The 20,160-nt window shown below is 41.4% G+C and overlaps 1 long non-coding RNA gene across 1 annotated transcript in view; it reads right to left on the minus strand.

Moving 5' to 3' along the window:
• The window catches only part of LOC115031125, an 18,817-nt gene extending 2,190 nt beyond the window's left edge, over positions 1–16,627 (minus strand). Inside the window, exons 1-2 of the long non-coding RNA XR_003836738.1 lie at positions 16,562–16,627; positions 15,737–16,236 (exon numbers count right to left, since the gene is read on the minus strand). This is a non-coding gene — a long non-coding RNA (uncharacterized LOC115031125). The remainder of the gene's footprint in view (positions 1–15,736; positions 16,237–16,561) is intronic.
• Between the last annotated feature and the right edge of the window lie 3,533 nt (positions 16,628–20,160).

Genomic DNA, 20,160 nt, shown 5'->3' on the forward strand with positions numbered 1-20,160 from the left:
TGTGTGTGTGTGTGTGTGTGTGTGTGTGTGTGTGTATGTGAGTATGTATACAGGTACCTTTCTGCAAAAGCCATATGTGCTCATATAGTGTCTTTCACAAATATTTGACATTTTCTGGTGTTGATCTGGCTTCTAGTAGCTTACTCATGGTCCACATGATGCACATGGTGGTGAGGCATATGCTCATGGGGGAGGGGATCTTCATCATCAGGCCATGGCTGATTACAGTTACCTTGGAAGGTGAACACGGGGTTAGCATAGCAGCTCAGACCACAGGGGATTCACTCTAAGCCTCAGGGATGAGGTCTGAACACTCAGCCTCTGCCTCATTTTCTTCAATACAAAACCCAGGGCTTTAAGCTTATTCTTTAATGGCATATTCTCTTCCTTACTTTTTTTAGGTTAGCACATGAAGCAATGGGTTTCATTGTGGCATTTTCATTGACATGTAACTATACTTTGATTTTAATCCATCCTGCCCCCACTCTCCTCCCCCTGCCCCAAGTTGGCTCTTAACCACATGATTGTGCTGAGATCATTCTAGAAAAAGGAGGGGGGGGGGAGTGAACAACATGAACCTGGAGGGATTTAAGGGTTTTACAAATGATCCATATACATCTTATTATCACTTCTTAATTTTGATATGAAGAAGTTTAAACTTATTCCTGGACCAACAACTTCAAGATATTTTAAACAAAAGAAAAACGGAATGAAATGCACATTGCAGAGTCACTAGGGTAGAATTCTTTCAAAACCTTTGGAGAAGGGTAGTGTGTCTTTGTTGAGGGACAAACATGAAAGTCATGTTACAGCTTCAAATAGCCATGTCAACATGGTTTTGGACATTGGTCCACATACAGTTTTCTGTCTGAGGTAAATGGCACCATGGCACCTCATTTCCCCCACATTATTCTTTATACTGCCATGGTCATTTATCTAGATCCCTTCTCAAATGAAACCTGAAACTTGCTAGCTTCGTGCATATGTCTCTGAAATTCTATTTCATATCTTCTTTTAGCTCTTGACAGCTGTTAGATGCTCATTTACCCGCCCATAGCCTGGCAGCTTCCCAGCTATCAAATGCATAGTTTGAGATGGAGAAGTGGGGGCAGGCAGAGGAAGCTGCCATCTAAGTTAAAACTGTGTTTTATCTCTAAGGAAAGATGTAACCTTAGGCCTCCTGTATGCTTTAGGAATATATTTTCCTACAGAGACTTCTCTTATTTTAAGTAGCCTGAAAATAACTGGTCCAAGGAATAAAATGAAACCTGTCCAAATCAAAAGCAAGAGCCTTAAGCAAAGGTGGTAACAAATCCTAAGATGCTTTGGTTTATCTGAAGTCAAAATTCAGCAGGTTCTCTCACTGAACAAGCACATCGGGACAATCTGATCAGTGTGTTGAAAAAGTGGCTGTATACTCTGAGGAGTGTATACCATTAGGAGCATATTGAACCATGGAGATACAAACATTTTGTTTTCTCTCTCGTAGTGAAGATCAAAGTGAATTCGAAACACAAATTTAACTCATCTCTTCACCAACACATTTCATACAACAAGACAAATGCTGGAGGAAGCCCCCGAGAACTCCCCTAAGAAGAGCCTGCATCTTGACTGCAGGGATGGGGCTGCCCATAAGGCTGCTTGGTAATGACTTCAACCAAAACCAGAAAGATGTGCAAGACACAGATAGCACACTGTTCAAAGACCAACCATTATGGGACAGAAGCACCGAGCGTCCACACCATAGCACGGAGGGTGTGGCCTAGTCCATGCCACATGAGGTTGTAGAGCACACGCTCCATGCCTCACACCAGCCCATGGTGATTTCTTACAGATATTTACTAAGCACATGGCATATAGAACATTAAAAGGCTTTGGAAAAATCCCTCAGTTTTCAACTTCTGAAGGATTATTAACTTCAAAGTCTGAAGAAATGTCGCCCTTCTATCTTTGGAAATGCCAGGAGCCTTTGCATATCCCTTACCACAGTACCAAGGAACCCCCAGCAGAGATGAACGATTACTGCCTCGGTGGCGAGAGGATGGCTTTTGATCTCTTAACATATTGGAAATTACTTAAAGGTAAGCCATTCGCTAGCTGAGGAACAAAACCAGATTACATCACACCCTGCTAGAAAGATTGTGTTAAATCCTGTATATCAAGGCTTTTAATAATTCTATATTAAGTCAGCTAATAGGATTAGGTACACATTTTCTTTAGGCTTATTTCCCCAACTATTAAAAGAAAAAAAAACTTTTTGTGTGTATGTGTGTGCCGACCTGCAAAATTCAAGAGTATTCTACTGTGAATATAAAGGGTGCTTTCAAGAGGAAGTGTTTCTTTAGATCACCACAGCTCTCCAAGGAGAGGCACCACCTAAGTCGGAGGGGGCAGGGAAGCCAGTGTATCTGTTGCTGCCAATATGAAGTATTACCTGTGCATTACAAGCCTGCCAACGTGAGGTCCACACATTCACTGTTTTTTTTTCAGTGAATAGGGAAATTCAGACAGATGGAGGAGGAGAAGTGGCTGGTCCTCTCCATAATAATGATTAGTTGGTAACTATGGTGACAGGACATCTCGAGGCTAGATCACCCACAGGTATTGCAGATAATAAAAGAATGAGCTTTCATTGCTAAGAACTGAAGTATCTGCAGGACTACATGGTCCCAACCTTAAGAATTCTGGCATTCTGAACAATATCACACATGAACTAAATGTCGGGTTCCCTGTCTTGTGTTGAGTTCTGGCTCACGTGACAGACCCTTGGAATATATTTGTATGATGACACATGCTAATAAAAAGAAAGGCCTTTACACTTTCCTCCTCATCTCAGCAATTGATTTAATGCTATAACAATATAAAACCATGAAATATACACATTCTGTAAAGTACTTCAAAATCTATGTATAAAGGTGCATTTACTCTGTGCACCAGAGATCCCTCTGGGATACATCAAAGTAATGGAGAGACAGCAACAAATACATTTATCTCTCAATGGTACTTCAAGTAACTATTTCCTTGATATGTATGTGTGTGTGAGAGAGAGAGAGAGAGATAGAGAGAGAGAGACACACACACACAGAGAGACAGACAGACAGAAACAGACACAGACAGAGAGACAGCAGACAGAGAGACAGAGAGAGACAAAGAGATACATGCACACACACACACACACACAGAGAGAGAGAGAGAGAGAGAGAGAGAGAGAGAGAGAGAGAGAGAGAGAGAGAGAGGAGAGTTTGGAGAGAGGGTAGAGGCCAGCAAACTCCATCAAATTCTCCAGTGTCCACTCTCCAACTGTGAGTAGTCATCCCCAGCTTTACAGGTAGGTATGAGATCTGAGCTCAGACCCTTGCATTTGCACAGTAAGTACTCTTATCCAGTGGGTCCTCCTGCCAATCCCTTGAGAATTTCTTTAAAAGAAAACAAAGAAAATCTCACTTCTACTGAGATACAGTAATTCTTGTTTCATGACAATACAGCTTCATGAAGAAATGTGGAGAGCCAAATAAAAATGCAGAAGTCAATGTTTAAAAACCAGTGCAAACTTTTTCAGATTTAAGACATTTGAAAAGCTTTTGTTGAATCACGTTTTCAAAAATTCTAGACATGTTTGCCTTGATTGTGCTTTAATTATTGAGTAAGACAGAATGGGATTAACTTAATTGGCCATGGCACAAATGAGAAAAGAAACTGCAAAAGCAGTGTCCTGAACATTTAATTGTTATTAATTATGCCTTGGTACAAATGGACTAAACTTACTGTGTGTGCCCTTTACAAACATGATAAGCACAATTAATGATAAATCTAATAACATCTCCTGCATAGGGAGATATGCTACACATTAGCAGTTTGAAATCTTCTAATCCTTACAACTGTTGTTTTTATTTTACATATTTTTAATTATTTTAAACGTTTTATTCTTTGTTTCACATCATTCACCCTGGTCTCATCCATGTCTTTGTTTCCTCATATCTGCCCTCCACCCTTGCAACCCTTCCCTAAAAAAAAAAAAAACACACACACACAAGTGATAGGTGGGGCAGCTCTGCAGAGCACCACCACCATTGAGGGACAGGGCAAGTTATGCACAGCACAGGGACATCCATGTGACCCCTGGCAGCTGTGACCAGGACATCTCCATGTTCTATAGTGGTAGTGTGAGCCATGGACATTGATATCAACCCCTGATGCTGTATAGGCACAGGCTCTCTGCTCTCATTAGAATTAAGAGTGCAGAATGGAGAGTATTCTGCTGAAGCCTATTGGTTAGTACAACAAAGAAGGCAGACTTTCCAACGTTTGGCAGGCCAACAATACCAATTTTCAATGAGGTTCCAAACCTTCTAATAATTGAGGGTGGTTTAATTCCATCCCCTCTCTGTTTTCAGGGGCATCATGCACTGGGGCTAAGTAAGGATCACATGGGATCCCAGGCTGATAAAACTGGCATCCAGAGGTGGGAAGGAAGGCAGAGAGAGTACAGGCCAGGCACTCTGCTAAGCTTCACACACAATACTATTTTTAAATTGAAATTTGATTCAAGCAAAGAGTCTGGATGAATCATTAACCTTGTTTCCTTCAGGGTCTAAATAATGACTTAGCAAAGGAAAAGGGGAACATTAATAGTTTCACAATGATATCGATATTAGTCTTTGAGAATTTCATACATGTATACAATGCATTTTGGTCATATCCATTCTTCAACTCCCAACTCTTCCCACACTCCCTCTGCATCTTCCTCCTAACTTCTATCCTCTTATGCAAACACACTTAGCCCAGTTAGTGCTGCCTCTATAGCATGGGTATAGGGTGATCCACTGAAGGATGGATAAGCTACCAGGGACTCCATCTCTAAAATGACTATCCCTCCCCGCTGCGACCACCAACTTGTTGATGGTTTCTCAACCATGAGCAGGGCTTCTTGAGTCTCTCCTCCAGCTGTCTGGATTTTGACAGCTTTGATCTTATGGAGATGGCCATAGACACCCTGGTCTATGAGCAATAGGGCCCTGTTTTGTCAGAAGACAGTGTCTCCAAGTAGTCCTTCCCAATCTCCAGCTCTTATACTTTTTCTACCCCCTCTTCTGTAATGTACCCCAATCCTTGCAGGAAGAAATGAGCATGATCAACCCTGAAGTGGATACTGAAGGTTTAAGGTGATTAAAGAAAGCAGATCCAAGGATGAGAATTTAAAGTGAGATTTGATACCAAAGTCTATGTCCTTTTTGTCACTCACCACTGGCTCTCGCTAGGGAAGGGCCAGGAAGCCATTCTCTGTGCTCACTGACTTCCTTCAGCTCCTTTGGGCTAGGTCTTCCCAGGCCACTCTAGGATGCTCCTTCCATTTGTTAGTTTTCAGCAGTCAAAACAGAATGTTAATTGGAAGTCTTCTCAAGGCTGTGAAATTTTCTCCTTTATGAACCTTCAACTTTAAGCTTACAACTTTATATTTTTCTTTTATGTTAAAAAGATGCCTTGTTAACTTATTTCCTTGCTAGAATAATCCGGTGGAGGACAAAGACAAGCAAAAACATAAAACAGTAAGTCGTAAGACACCTCTGAAATATGAGCTAAAATATCACATACATTAATGATTATTGAGGTAAAATGCCACATACACAATAATAAGGATAAGTACATTTAGGCAATATAATTTGAATATATAATGGTGCTCAAAATATTTTTAACACCTGTGTTAACATTTGTGTTATGGCAGAACGAGTTGTTAAAAAATTCCCCACCCTCGAATTTTTTTTTTTTTTAGATTTATTTATTTATTATATGTAAGTACACTGTAGCTGTCTTCGAACACACCAGAAGAGGGAGTCAGATCTTGTTACAGATGGTTGTGAGCCACCATGTGGTTGCTGGGATTTGAACTCAGGACCTTTGGAAGAGCAGTCGGGTGCTCTTACCTGCCGAGCCATCTCACCAGCCCCCCACCCTCGAATTTTAAGTCCAAAAAATGTTTTATTCTTCAGTGTTGGGTTCCCAGGAGGGTGGCCTTCCATGTGCCATTCTGGACCATGAATTCTTTCCATGGATATCTCTGATATCTTTAGGACCACTATATTCATCTTCTTTTTGAATCCAAAAGTGAAGAATCATGGAGAATGTTTCATGGAGATAGATGCCTGTGGACCAGAGGAAGAAGTGGTACCCATCATAGTCACTAACTTTCTGTTGGCTAAAAGTCATAAAGCCACATATAACTTCAAGGAAGGCTGAGAAATATGCTCTACCTTTGTACCTGGGAGGACGAAGAATAGACTTCTGATGAACAGGCAGTCTATAAGAACCCCAACTTCCAGAGTACTAAGAACCAAAAGGTGTATTCAGGCCAAAGCAGCTGATCTAGGCCACCAGCTGAAATTGGCTGATAAATATTAAAGGAATCACAATGAACACGGTAAGCTGATTTATCGAGTATACTAAAGTATCAGAGCTCCTTCCTGTAGTGTGTAGTTGCTACTACCTTGATTTAAGCTCTTGGTGGGCCATGCTACCGGCCTGTCCAGATTCCTTCGTATATACACATGAAACACATACACACACACACACACACACACATACTAACTTATTTTAATATGCAATTCAATTCCTGGAATATTATTTAAAGTCTGTCCTTGCCTATTTAGACTCCTAGGTTAGAACCAACAACTATATATGCCATATATGGAAAGAACAGAGAGGAGCCTAGAATAAACTCTTTACCTTAATCTTGGTCTTAGGCAATGGCTTATTCCACTGGTTTTCAACCTTCCTAATGCTGCAACCCTTTAATTCAGTCCCTCATGTTGTGGTGTTTCCCAAGCATAAGATTATTTTCATTGCTACTTCATAACTATAATTTTGCTACCTTTATGAATCTTATGGTAAACATCTGATATGCAGGATATCTGATATGTGACCCCCATGAAAGGGTCGTTTGACCCACAGGTTGAGAACCACTGGCTCATTTCTTCTGTGCTTCGGTTTCTAGATGGAGAAATTGAAACAAATAACACTTCCTTTGCAGAGTTTTACATACAGAAATTTACATATAAAAGACTTAACAAGGCATTTCATACATTGTAATCACTGTCCTCACCATGTTGAGTGGTCCTGATTGATTATGATATCCAATTATTATATAATACAAACATGCAAACGTCCCCCAGTACTGCTTCATGCTTCCCATATTCCAAAAAAAAAAAAAAAAAAAAAAAAAAAGCACTCATACCTAGAATGAACACTATCAGAATTCTAATTAGAAAACAACTGTTTCAGGCCTCTGTCTCCAAGCCTATGCCTTGCTTGGTACAGACGATAATGCATCAGCGATTCAGTCCACCAAAAGCTAAAGATGACATCCGCACTTCTCTTTACATTGGACTGAATCACTCTACCTTGAGCTTCCACAAGCTGAGGAATAGACTTATTCTACTAGTGAAGCTCTTATGACTCCTGGCCCCACAGAGCCTTATTAAAGGACCTTATCTATGTTAATACCTGACAGCAGGAGTGGATTATTAGAATGTGTGTACTGAGAGAATTGACTGCTGTTTTGAATTAACAGCTGTGGTTTAAAAAAAAATGACATTTTTATATCAAAACAACAGAAGCTGTCTTCCCCCTCTCTTTGCTGATGCATAACATTCAAGAAGACAGGAATGGCCTTCAGCTAGTGCAGATCAATTTCTATGCAGCTTCACCTACCAGTTATTTACTGTTGATTACATTAACCTTTCCCACTTCCTTTGTGGGTTGTATTTTTTTTTCTATATTGCCATAGTCAAACCTGAAATTACATAATAAAGTTTTAAATTATTTCTTGTTTTATGCCTTTTAGTGTGCTGAATTTGTTTTCAAACAAATTATTTCCAGGAAAATATGAGTGTCTTACCTATCTGTTCAAATTTTAGATGCTGTTGTAAGTTTGTTTGCTTGGTGTGTGTGTGTGTGTGTGTGTGTGTGTGTGTGTGTGTGTGTTATGTGCATATGGATGTGTGGACACATGACCACATGGAGGCCAAAGGAGAATTTGGTGTCCTGTATCACTCTTTGCCATATTCTTTTGAGACAGATCCTGGAGCTAACTAGCAGCCAGCTATTCTTGCCCAGTAGTCTTCCTGTGTCCATCCCCACACCACATGGTGGGGTTATGGGCACAAGCAGTCATTCCTAGTAGTCATTCCTACGTGGGTCTTACATTCAGAACTCAGGGCCTGATGTTTCTTCAGCAAGAGATATTTTCCCAACCACTTCTCCAGCTGTAGGTCCTGAGTTTTCCTTAAAAGGACATATTTCTATTTCTTCTATCCCATTCAGAACATTAGAATTCCAAGGAGGTTCTCAAGGAAGAGTTTGCATCATTCACCTGGGTAATTAGGCACACACTCTGTGCCTAATCACATGTGATTTATATTTCTGCAGTATTCACCTGAGAAGCATGCAGTCTCTACCTAATCATGTATGACAAAGAAAAGGACCTTCTTAAGGTGAAAAATTACCAGCAATAATGCAAAGGCATCATCACGTGACATGAGATAAGGAAGTGCATTTTTTTTTTCTGAGTACATATGGAAAGAAAATTAAATTCAAGGTCCATGACTCATGTGGCTTGCTAGTTAGGAGGGCTTTTTGGGCCAAAGGCAAAGAACAAAGGCTGTTGCTGTTAAGTTGTTCTAGGAACTGGCTAGCCATAAAGATAGAGGCATACAGAGATGCCTGGACTATCTCAGCCAAGTTAAGCACCTGCCCCTCAGAATTGCTGTTACCTCGCTCTGCACATACTGTTTGCTGATGTTTAAACTGTCCAATTGTGTGTAACCGTGCCAATTCTTCCCCTGCCCCCAATTTTTTTTGTATATAAACTCCTAGCTTCTGAGCCTCGTGGTCAACTCCTCTGTCTCTTGCGTGAGATACGTGTAGGCCCTGAGCTCTGTCATTAAACTGCCTCGTGTGTTTGCATCAAGATGGCTCTCATGATTCCTTGGGTATGCGCGCCATCTCGGGACTTGTGAGTGGGCGTCTCCCCACTGAGGTCTTTCAATCACTGCTGATCTAACCTGTTGTGGGTGGGAGAAGAGCTTGAACCTCAGACATAGATACTTCCTTGTTTAGAGCCTGTTTTTGCCACTCTGTTCTATGTCCTTGGCAAGTCCTTGACTTATCTGTGCTTGACTATTCCTTGTCTGAAAAAATAGAAACAATTTTACCTCTCAGGATTGTCCTGAAGATTAAGTCAAGTGAAATATATAGAATGCTTTGACATATGTATTCTCTACCTGTAGTCAAGTACAGTTGAACCTACAAGCGAGCCCATCGTCTAAGCCTACTTGTTAGCAATGCTACGATATAATTCACAAGAATCAACTTCAAAGGAGGAAAAGTCTATTTCAACTCACAGTTTCAGAAACAGTCCACAGTTGATTGTTGGGCCCCATTTTGACTCTACTTTGGGCCTTGAGGACAAACCCGAGCCTGGCTTCAGTTTGAAAACTGTCTCAGTCACTTCCATACTGGAGTGACTCAGCACAACCTGTTTGAGCTTGCCTTTGCCTAGCTACTGCTGATGTAGAATAACTTTGTTGGCTCTGTCAGTCACCCAATACCCTTCGTCTCCTTTCCCGTCTCCCTATGTCATCTCAACTCAGCAAAAACCCCACCTCCTCTTTCAGCCCTTTATAAGCAAAAGGATTGATACAATTAAAGGAGTTCCTGCTCCCACAGACTCCCAGCTCTGCTCTCTACTCGCTCCGGGTGAGAATTCTCCGGGCTGCAGGAGATCCGACACTCAGCATCTCCCTTCAGCCCCAGAAAGACTCGGCTGGCCTGAGTTCTCTCCGCTCAGCCTGGACCTGCCAGCAGAGAGCAGGTGGTTGTTTTGCCTCATTGCTTTGGACCTGGGGGAAGCCGATATCATGGTGAGGAGTGGAGAGTAGTGCAAAGCTGTACACCTCATTGTGACAGGAATGGAGAGAGGTAAAAGGAATGAGGCAAGGAGAGAGGCCAAGGAGAGTATAAACTCTCCAGTGAAGCACTGTCAACTAGGGTACGGGGCCATCACCTCTCAGTAGCCCATTGAATTCTGAGTCTATAAATGGTGTGATCCACTGATAAAGTCTCAGACTTCTCCATCCTGTCATTTCCCTGAAGCTTCCATTTTATGGAATTTTGCTGCACTATGAAGATTGCTCTACTAGGGTTTAAGCCTTGGCCATACAAGCCTTTGCAGAATGTTTCATAGTTAAACCATAATTTTCATCAAAATGTTACCAGAAGCAATGGTATCTGTGTTGTTACTTTGCCAGCAGATGCAAACCCAGGTAGATAACAATGAATGACCACAAGTGGGAGACAGACAGAGCCTGGACAAATGTGTAAGCAAAACACACATCAGTAGTACATCCTCTTGATATGGAACACAGGCCATACTTCTTCCCATCTCAATGAGAAGCTTTAGTTACAGTAACAGGTTGCTTTGGTTTCTAGTCCACCAGCACTAAGAAGCCAAAATGTCATAGACAAAGCTTCAAGTTCAATGAGAACTTTTCTCTGAATCTTGTAGAAGTTTCCCTTCTCTTCACCTTGAAATGGAAACTGGGACATTCAGCAAAAGCAATTTCCACAAATGGGTTACTAGTCCTCCACTATGGACGTAAACAAGTTCTAAGCCATCCTCCAAAGAGCACCGAAAAGAAGACAGTCATGTGGTTATTTCCACCAGGAGATTTGCTAATTTATTCAAAATAAAACACAGTTGTATTTGGTATAACAACTGATTATTTTATGATAATTTACCATTATCCACCGTCTTAGGGTTCCAATGTTGTGGTAAACCACCATGACCAAAAGCAACTTGGGAAGGAAGGGGTTTTTAATTTCATCTTACATTTACAGATAACAAGAAGCCCATCACTGAGGGAAGTCAGGACAGGAACTCAAGGTAGGGTCCTGGAGCTAGCAACTGAATCAGAATGCATAGGGGAATGTTGCTTTCTAGCTTGCTTGCCATGGCCCATTTTTCAGTCTGCAATCTAATAGCATCCAGGACCACCAGGATAGGGATGCCACCTCACATATTGAGTAGGGCCCTCCCACATCATTTATCAACCAATAAAATACCCCGTGAGCTTGCATACAGGTCAATCTTACATAGACATTTTCTCAATTATGATTCCTTCTTCTAAGGTATCTTAGCTTCTCTCTCTCTCTCTCTCTCTCTCTCTCTCTCTCNCACACACACACACACACACACACACACACACACACACACAAAACAGGACATCCATCATGTATCTTAAAACTGTTTAGTGTCAGAGAAGCCTTGGAATGAGCATACAGGAGAAGTCAACCTGGACTACACTGGAGACTCTTTTCCTTATATCCTCCAACTCTTAGTTGCACTGATCCCTAAAAGTCCTCTCAGTGTTCCTTGCAAATCACAGTAGGAACAGGAATAGAGAGGAGCTTCTAACTTGCTTCTCCACTCTGGAGTCTGGCAAACTGTGAGGGTTTCATAAGATGATAGATATGTTTATCTCAGTCCTACATTCAGGATGCATATGATGTTAGGTTCTGTGTGGGAATACTGGAACACATTGCAAAGCAATCCCAGGTCAAAAGTTCCTTATCACTGGGTGTGAATGTGCTTCCTCTTAACTGGAGACCTTTGAAAGTACTTCTGGTTCCTTGATATCATCTCAGCCTGAACTCCTTATCTAACAGGCTTTAACACGCCAGAGTTTCCCCTTTCAACAGTGTGTAGTTACTCTACCACAGGGAGATTTGAAGCAGGAATCAAAGGATTATTTATTGTATATCTTACACAACCATTCAAGAATACTTCCTCAAAAGATCCTGACTTTGCAACCAATCATTGGCTCTAGGAACTCATTAAGATCTGGAAATGGGGTAGTGGGATAGAGATCTTCAGCTATTGAGGTTGGTGTTAGCATTCTCTTCATCAAGTCTAAAATGCACATGAAAAGATAATTAAAATGGGTCCTAGGGCTTTTGTATACAATATTGAAAAATGTTGCTTATGAGTGGGTGTCCTCATGTTTATAAACCTTCTCTGTCTAGGATCCTCAATCCATTCAAAGAGCTTGAGTTCCATTCCTGCATGTAGGGCCGCTGACTCTTTTCAGGTCCTATGAACATATTTCTATGGGTCTCTGTGCATGTAAACTAGTTCTTCTATGAGTAATCTAGAGCTGGGTCAAGATCTCAGCTTAGTCAATAGATGGGGGATGGATCTGAAGGAGAAAAGCAACTCTCTTCAGTAGATCTGTTTCGCGGGGAGGCTTTCAACAGTCTCTAGGCAGGAAGCTACTCCTCTTCTCTGGTTAGTGGCATAAAGGCAACAGTGGAGTCCAGGAGTTCAAGTTTGTCACGCTGCCCCCCCCACACACACAAATATTCCTGCTTTTTCTCTTTCTATCAAATAGTGAATTGATCATTTCATAGGAGATCTGTTGAACCTCTGTATGCTCTCTCTCCTTTGTGATCCAACTGCTGTGGCTAAGTTAGGTCGTGGATTTGGTTCTCAAATAGTCTACACTACAATTCCATGAGATGACAGCTTCTTTTGCCATTGCCATGGGGCATCTTTGACTTTTCCAACATTGCTTGATGTGATTAACAGTTGTCTTCCCTGGAATCTAGCTTCCATTCTCCAAGGCACGTGGTATAGTTAGCAAAAGTCATCTCTCTTCCATGGTGTGACGGTAATTATTAAAGGTCAACTTGAATGGATTTAGAATCACCACAGAAACGTGCCCTGAATGTGGCTCACTGTGGGTGAGCTGAAAAATAGACTGAAGAATAGTTGGACGGAATATAAAGTCCAACATTCATCATGTCTGTATCCCGATGATACAATGTGACCAGCTACCTTACACTCCTGCTACCGTGCCTTTATCACCATGTAGTTTTTCTTAAACCAGGACTGAAAATAAACACTATCTCCCTTAACATGCTTCTTTGCATGTATTACATCATGGCACTAAGAATTATAATAAGCAGTAAGAAAAATAATACTCACTATTTTTGTTAACATCGTTTTAATCATCTTGGAAAACACTGTGGCCCTTTCATTTACTATTTGCGCCTCAGGTTCATTAGCCACAGAGGGAAGTCTTAGGATAAAACCACCAGATACCTGGTGTCAGCAGTGTGGGTTCTGCGACTCAGATCCAAAATGGATCCTGGGGATCTTCTTTGCAGAGTCTCTGTGATATCAATTATCTTCACCTGGACCTGCAGTCTCTGTGATCTCAATTGTGTTCACCTTAGTCCCTAAGAAAGCAGAGCCTGAACCAAAAATCTACAGTGTACTGTTTTACCAGGGAATGTAGTCTAGAATGAGGATAGGTTATGAAGCAGAAAGAGATGGGAGAAAATACAGGAATGTTAAGCTGCCTGCTGCCAAGTTCAGCATATTTCCTAATGTTGCACAATCAAGTCTTCTGACAAAGTGCACCAGCCGCTCAGGGCAGACTCTAGATGGGAAAGGGAATAAATCAGTCCCTGGCCTCCTGTACCCTACTCATCAGATTTTCTCCCCACGGGAGTGTTAACTTTGTCACACTTTGAGAGTTTCCTGGCACACATTCCTGGTAAGGTTCTTTGGCATTACAAACCTCTGTAGTAAGTAACACAAGGAATCCTGGGCAGAATTGACAAGGTCAAAGCCTACGCTTTCACTATGAGGTTGATCTTGGATACATTTCACCCATGCACACCCAGCCACTGCATCAGTGACAAAAGCTGGGGGCAACCAAAGAGAAGGGATTCTGTGTGGTGCATGGCAGGTATCACCTACAAAGGTCTTTCTTTAGGTAAAAACTCCAGGGGAGCGAACCATGCCACCAGATAGAAGAAGCAGCAAAGTTCAGAACACCGACAAAACTCATAATTGAGAACAGCAAGAGTTCGAACTAGCTCCTGACCAGGTTCCTGTCCTGAAGCACACGACCATGTCACCCCACTAAGAGGACCATAACAACCGGTCATGTAGCATACAGCTTAGGCTTCTCCATGCTAATGAGGTATCTAGAGGCCCTGAGTGTTTACCAATGAACACCCCTTTCTAGGAACCCTTTCCTACAAAAGGCATTTAATCTCTGGTTCACCCTGAGTAAGTCGTATGCATCCTCATCTGCCATGAATAGATGGCTTAGACAAGCAAGGACTGTCTCCTTCATCAAGGACCACCACAGGGGAGGCCTTCCTCATACAGAGTCTCCCACAGAAGGCCCTTCATCATTCCTGGTACTTACTCTGAGCTAAGCCAGATTCCTCTCCCACCCTGAGCTTTTCACAGACCTGTGGGCCTCCAGTTCTCCTCCTCCTGGTTTGCAGAAGCACCTTGGTGCCCAGGGCTTTGAAGACTACAGCCTCTGCCTCAATCCCTGCTGTTTCTCACCTGGAGAAACAGGGGCAGGAACTGCTATCTTAAGCTGTGTTTCGCTTCCCCAGAGTGGTATGTTTGTTTCCCACCAGCCCAGCACCCCAGTGGTAAGGGAGAAATACATCCTAGCACCCCTGCATTATGTTTCCCCGAGCATCATTCCAACACCCCAGCAGCAAGGTGGAAATGCAGAACCAACACAAAACCAAATTTGTCTGTCACCAAAAAAAAAAAAAAAAAAAAAAAAAGCCCATATTCTCAGTTTCCTCTTTAAAATGCATTCAGCTGTGGTGTGTGTTTTTATATCTCATTCTGTTCTTATGCTAACTCTTCTAGGCAGGTAGAAGATGTACTTTTAGACCTATATGAATAAAACTAAAGTTCAGAGTGGCTATGAATTATTGGGGGAATATAGCAAGTGACTGTCATGTCTGTATTGATAACTTAATAGATTTACCCAGAAAGTGCTTTTAGGGGGTGAGGTATGCATTGGAGGGTATATCACATAGCCAATTATTCTTTTTTCTCTCAAATTCTGATTCTTATGATGCTGACCTTCATGAACATGCTACTTTAAGACAGGCTCCTACATCAAAGTGACCTGAAATCATTGGATTAAAAGTAAATTGAAGTTAGAATACCATGTTTCATTTTTTTTCCAGTTTTGTCTTTCTTGCTTTGTGCTAGCTTGCTTTGTTTTGTTTTGTTTTGTTTTGTTTTGTTTTCTGAGTCTAGAGGAGACTTGAGTAGGATACCTACTAAAGGTAGCCCAGACTAGATAGATGGTGGAAACAGCTTCAACACTCTGGTCATTGAAGGCATGACTCCAACATCATCTTCAAGGAAAGCTTGTGTCATCTGTCCCTGTGTGTGCCTCAATCTTTACCCAGAAAAATATAACAGTTACTTTGGGTGATCTCTTTTGTAGGAATGTGTAAAATGTTCCCTTCTAAGGCACACACACATCCTCCCTTCTCCCACTCAGCACCAAGTCTAGCTTTACAGACAACATATATTTTGAAATATCCTTTACCAAATGAAGCGTGTCCCAAACGTACAGAGTCATCTCATGCATTTGCAAGACCATTACAAAAGACTTTGTGTGTGTGTGTGTGTGTGTGAGAGAGAGAGAGAGAGAGAGAGAGAGAGAGAGAGAGATTATTATAAGCTCCTCCATGGGTTTCATAACATTGAGAGCCTCTTTTCAAAATATTAAGTGCACAGACAATGTTCCCAGCCAAGGAAATAGAAAGACTTCACTGTCTTTTCTCCTAAGGGCTCTGATACTTTTGTGACAACACTAAAGAGCTGCTGAGGAGACATGCAACTTACCTCTAGGCTTGGGAACGTTTGCCTGGAATCATTAGCCAGTTCTTCCCTGGGTGACCTTTGAACCATTTCTGTGATGTCCGTCACCTTTGCAGATAATGAGCCCCAGGCATAGGAGCTGCTAAACACCCTCAGCAGACAGTCAACCTCTCTCGTGCCTCCCCGCTCTCCTGCAGCTGCTGGTGTGAGGCAGGGGAACAGGACTCTTCATTTGCTCCTGAAGGCTGAGTCGAGATTAAACATTGTTTTTGCCAGAATCTCCATAGTTGCTGCTACTTTCCTTTGGATGGAGTAGATATTTTTTCCCATTAACCAAAGAGAACATTCTGAATTTTTGGAAACTGGTGTTTGGAAACCTTTAGCAACAGTCCTAACCCAAGGCAAGTTATCCATACTGGCAGAGGTTAACGGTTAAAGAGATGACTCCTGCTTAGGGCAGTCTGGATTCAAATTCTGCTTCTGTCTCTTGCATGCGTGTGTCGATGGGCTTGTCATAGGTTGATCTGTAGAATGCAGAGAAGCATAGTACATAACTGATGCAATCACCGTAAGAAATGAGTAGATGAAACCACATAAAACACTTAGTACAATCGAGGGCTTACTACCTGCTGGGTGCTTTTAACATTATTAATACAATTAGCCACTGCCAACTGGAACAACTGGCCAAAGTCTATAGTGACTATGTTTGGGAAAGTCTCCAGAGGGAACAGTAGCATTGAAAGATTTGTTTGTGAGACAAACTTATTCCAGGAACTGCCTTCCAATGATTAGTTCTGTATGTTTTCTCTCTAGTACAAATGGAAGGCAGCATGTTTTTAAAAGACTTACAGGAATCATCTGTCACAGAGGATCAGAGCTAATATTCCCCCTCTTCCTGTTTCCTCAAAAGGTCAGCCTTCTGTGGGGGAAGTGCTTGTCTCCTAAGAAACTTTGAGATTAGTCCACCCTCTCTGCCCTGAATTGGCAGCATGTGCAAGTCACATGACAAATGGTTTTACTAAAACAAGAGTTGCAACAGAACAGGGCGAAAGGTCCTTAATGGAAAAGTGTTTAGTAGCAGTCTTCAGTATCACACACCCTCCAATAATAGGCCTGCTTGAGTTCTCCACATTTTGAGCAAGTTAGCCATTTGTTTATTCTAAGTGATCTTTCCTGGGTTCCATAGGCAAGAATCTGCCCATGGCAATCAGGAATGTCAAAAATATATGCAAGTATAAATTTATGTATAAATACATAAAATACTTCTATATTTGAACATGTTCAATTCATATGTGCATATATACACTTTTTTTTATACAAAGAGAAACCAAGTCTTCCTCCTAGCAAGTCCTTATCTACTCCTTGGTCTAGTAATTAAACAATTAAGTATCATTTATGATAATTACACATTACAACAAAGTAGTAAATAGGCATTAACTCACTTGAGAAATATGTTCTGTGTTATAGCCAGCATAACCATAAAGTAGCAGCCAAGGGCAAAGTATCGGTGTTTGGCACATGGCTCAGAATTAGCGCTGGTGCAGATGACAGTTCTCCAAGCACTGCAGTAGAGATGGGAAAGCCCTACATGATGCTCAGTGACATGAACATTGGCTCTAAAGCGTCGCTGTTTTGCCATGCCCATTTATTCCTGTTCCACTCGGGGAGTGAGAGAACATATATAGTTCTAGTTTTTATACATGCACACACACACAGAGTAAATCTTATTTTGCTTTTCTTACCTGCTCATCTTGCATTAGTTTGAAGATTCCTCATGAATCTCAGCATTAGAACTCGTTCTAATGCTCCCAAGAGGAAAAGTGGGAGATTTCAGGTGTAGCCTGCCTTATCTGGCCAGTTCTTTGTTGTGTAGTCACATAATTTGTGACTTGTCACCTATAAGGACTGGATATCGTCCATATCTCCCATAGTCCTAAGTAGACCCAGCCCTCCATTTAGGAAAGGAAATGGTTAGGAAGAAATGTCTCAGCAAGACCATGTTCATGTAGGCAGCTAGAAACAAATATTCACTCATACTACCCACTTCAAAGGGCAAAATCATTAAAAGCACCTAAAAGAACCATAACATTAGAGAAGACAGTTGTTACAATAACCATCCTCCCACTAATGTGTGCTAATGTTGTCACAGATGACAATAGCAGCAGACAAAAACAATGTGGCTATGTGGGTATGTGCTGGATTGAGCCCTTGAAATATCACTGTTCAACTTTGAAGCACACTCTCTGAATGACTCTAGCACATACCTGACCTTTCAAATTAAAGGTTTTTTTTTTTAAAGATTTATTTATTTTACATGTATAGATGTTTTGTCTGAATGTGCATATATCTTCGCATAAGAAGAGGTCATCAGATTCCCATGAGACCACAGTTATAGATGGTTGTGGGCCACTATGTGGATGCTGGGATTGCACTCAGGACCTCTGAAAAAGCAACCACTGCTCCTGATACTGGACCATCTCTCTAGCCCCATATTTTATTTTAATAAGGGGGGGTAGAGTGACATTTGTATGATAAGCCATTTAAGAGGGCTACAGACTGAACAGATACCACAATAGGGGTATCATCTGCCATTCAGGGGGAAAAAATCAAAGGGAGTAGTTGAGAGATAAGATATAGAGATGATAAAAAAAAATCCCTATAATTCAGAGACACAAATCAAGTGAGTGTCAACATCGTCTTTCTCAAATACTGAGGTTTGATCTAGAACCAAACTTCCAGGTCTACTCTGGCTGGGATATTGGTATAGGGGTTGGTATAAGAATCTTTATACTAGTTCTAATAAGTTTAATGATCACAGATAGAATTATTTTATAAAAAATTGTCAAGAATAAGTCCATATTCCAAGTGTACATAGCCACATTTGGAACACTAGCAGCCTCTTTGTCACAGAGGGGCACAGCAGCTGGTGAGCTTGCTTTGTTATAATTAGAACAGAAAGGGGTCTAGGCAAACTTGGAAAATGAATTCTAAAATATGGTGTCATTTTCTAAAAACCATCGTTTCTTCTACTCCAAGTAATCGTGAACCTAAGGTTTCTGTAACTGCAAATTTACCCATGGCCACCATCGGCATGAGAGGAGCCACACAAAGTTGTTCACAGACTGTATTTGTCAGTTTTGTCACTATAACAAAATGTCTGGCATAGGCTACATATGAAGAAAGACGGTTGGTTCAAAGACATAGAACCTGAGTTTGCTCCAGTTGTACCATGCTGTGTGGCAGATGGCACGCAGACATAGCTCAACAATTTACCCCATCTGAAGCCAGAGCAGAGAAAGAGACCAAGAACCAACCATTTTCTTAGAAGGCATAGCCCATCCCCAACTCTTTAAAGATTTCATCACCTCTGAAGACAAACTTTTAATCACAATGGATTGTGGGCAGCAACACTCAAGCCATTCCAAAACCTGTACTCTGGTTGCCAGTTAAAGAGTGTAACTCGTTCATGAACTTTGTCCATTCCCCATGGACAGAGCAGGAAGGTGTCTTTCTCTACTATACTACTTTAGAGGATAGGCCTTCTTTGGCTTTCTTCAGACATATCTTTGAGGTAGGGCTGGTGGAAATGAATAGGAAGCTAGCAAACGTTTCAGGTCTGTGTAGCAGGTAGCAAATCATGGTTGGAGCTTTGTTATACACTTGAGCGATTTGACCTGAGATGACCAAGGTTCCTGAAGTGACCTCACACAGCCACCCACATGCTGCATATCAAATACAAAACCATAAATCTAGAGAGCATACAAACTCATTTGCAAGTCTTATATAAGTAGTTTTATATTAATATATCTGGGCTTTTATTTTTCCCACCAACTTAAAGAAATCACTTGAAGTGATCAGTTGATTAACAGGAGACAGGGGAGGGAATTGAGAGTGGTGTAGTTAAGAGAGAAGGGAAATTGAGCCTTGCTGGAAGTTTTGTGCTAATAGACCCATCTATCAGCTACCAAACAAGGTCACAACTTGTGTCAGTCAGGTTTCTTCTACCTCTCCTCGACCAGTCAATTAAAAGAACCCAATTAATAATAAAAATCAGAAAAGGGAGATTTATTAAATGTGACCACACTGAAGACAAAGGGAACCAGCAACTGTCAAATCTATATTCGGATCCTTGCATGTGGGTAAAGTTTAAATAGAAGCTAAGAAATTTGCATAACTAGGCAATCCAGGTAAGCTGTAGTTCCCAGTTTATCACTCTCAGCCCCAAGCCTCCCCAGCAATGTCACCCAACAAGTTGTAAATCAGTTGTCAATCTATCTCCAAGCAAAAGCTCTTCCTTTGGATAGCCCAGGGGCTTCAATTCTTTTCTTCCATGTTCAAGAGATTCCCTGGGAAATTCCAGTCTGATGGAGTCTATTATTTTAGTAGTCTGGTAACCAAAGTAAGGAGCACAAGTCATTCTTGCCAAGGAGGGCAAGGCGCATGCTTTT

Source organism: Mus caroli, chromosome 5 (genome assembly GCF_900094665.2).
Source record: "Mus caroli chromosome 5, CAROLI_EIJ_v1.1, whole genome shotgun sequence".
In the NCBI taxonomy this organism is placed as follows: domain Eukaryota; kingdom Metazoa; phylum Chordata; class Mammalia; order Rodentia; family Muridae; genus Mus; species Mus caroli.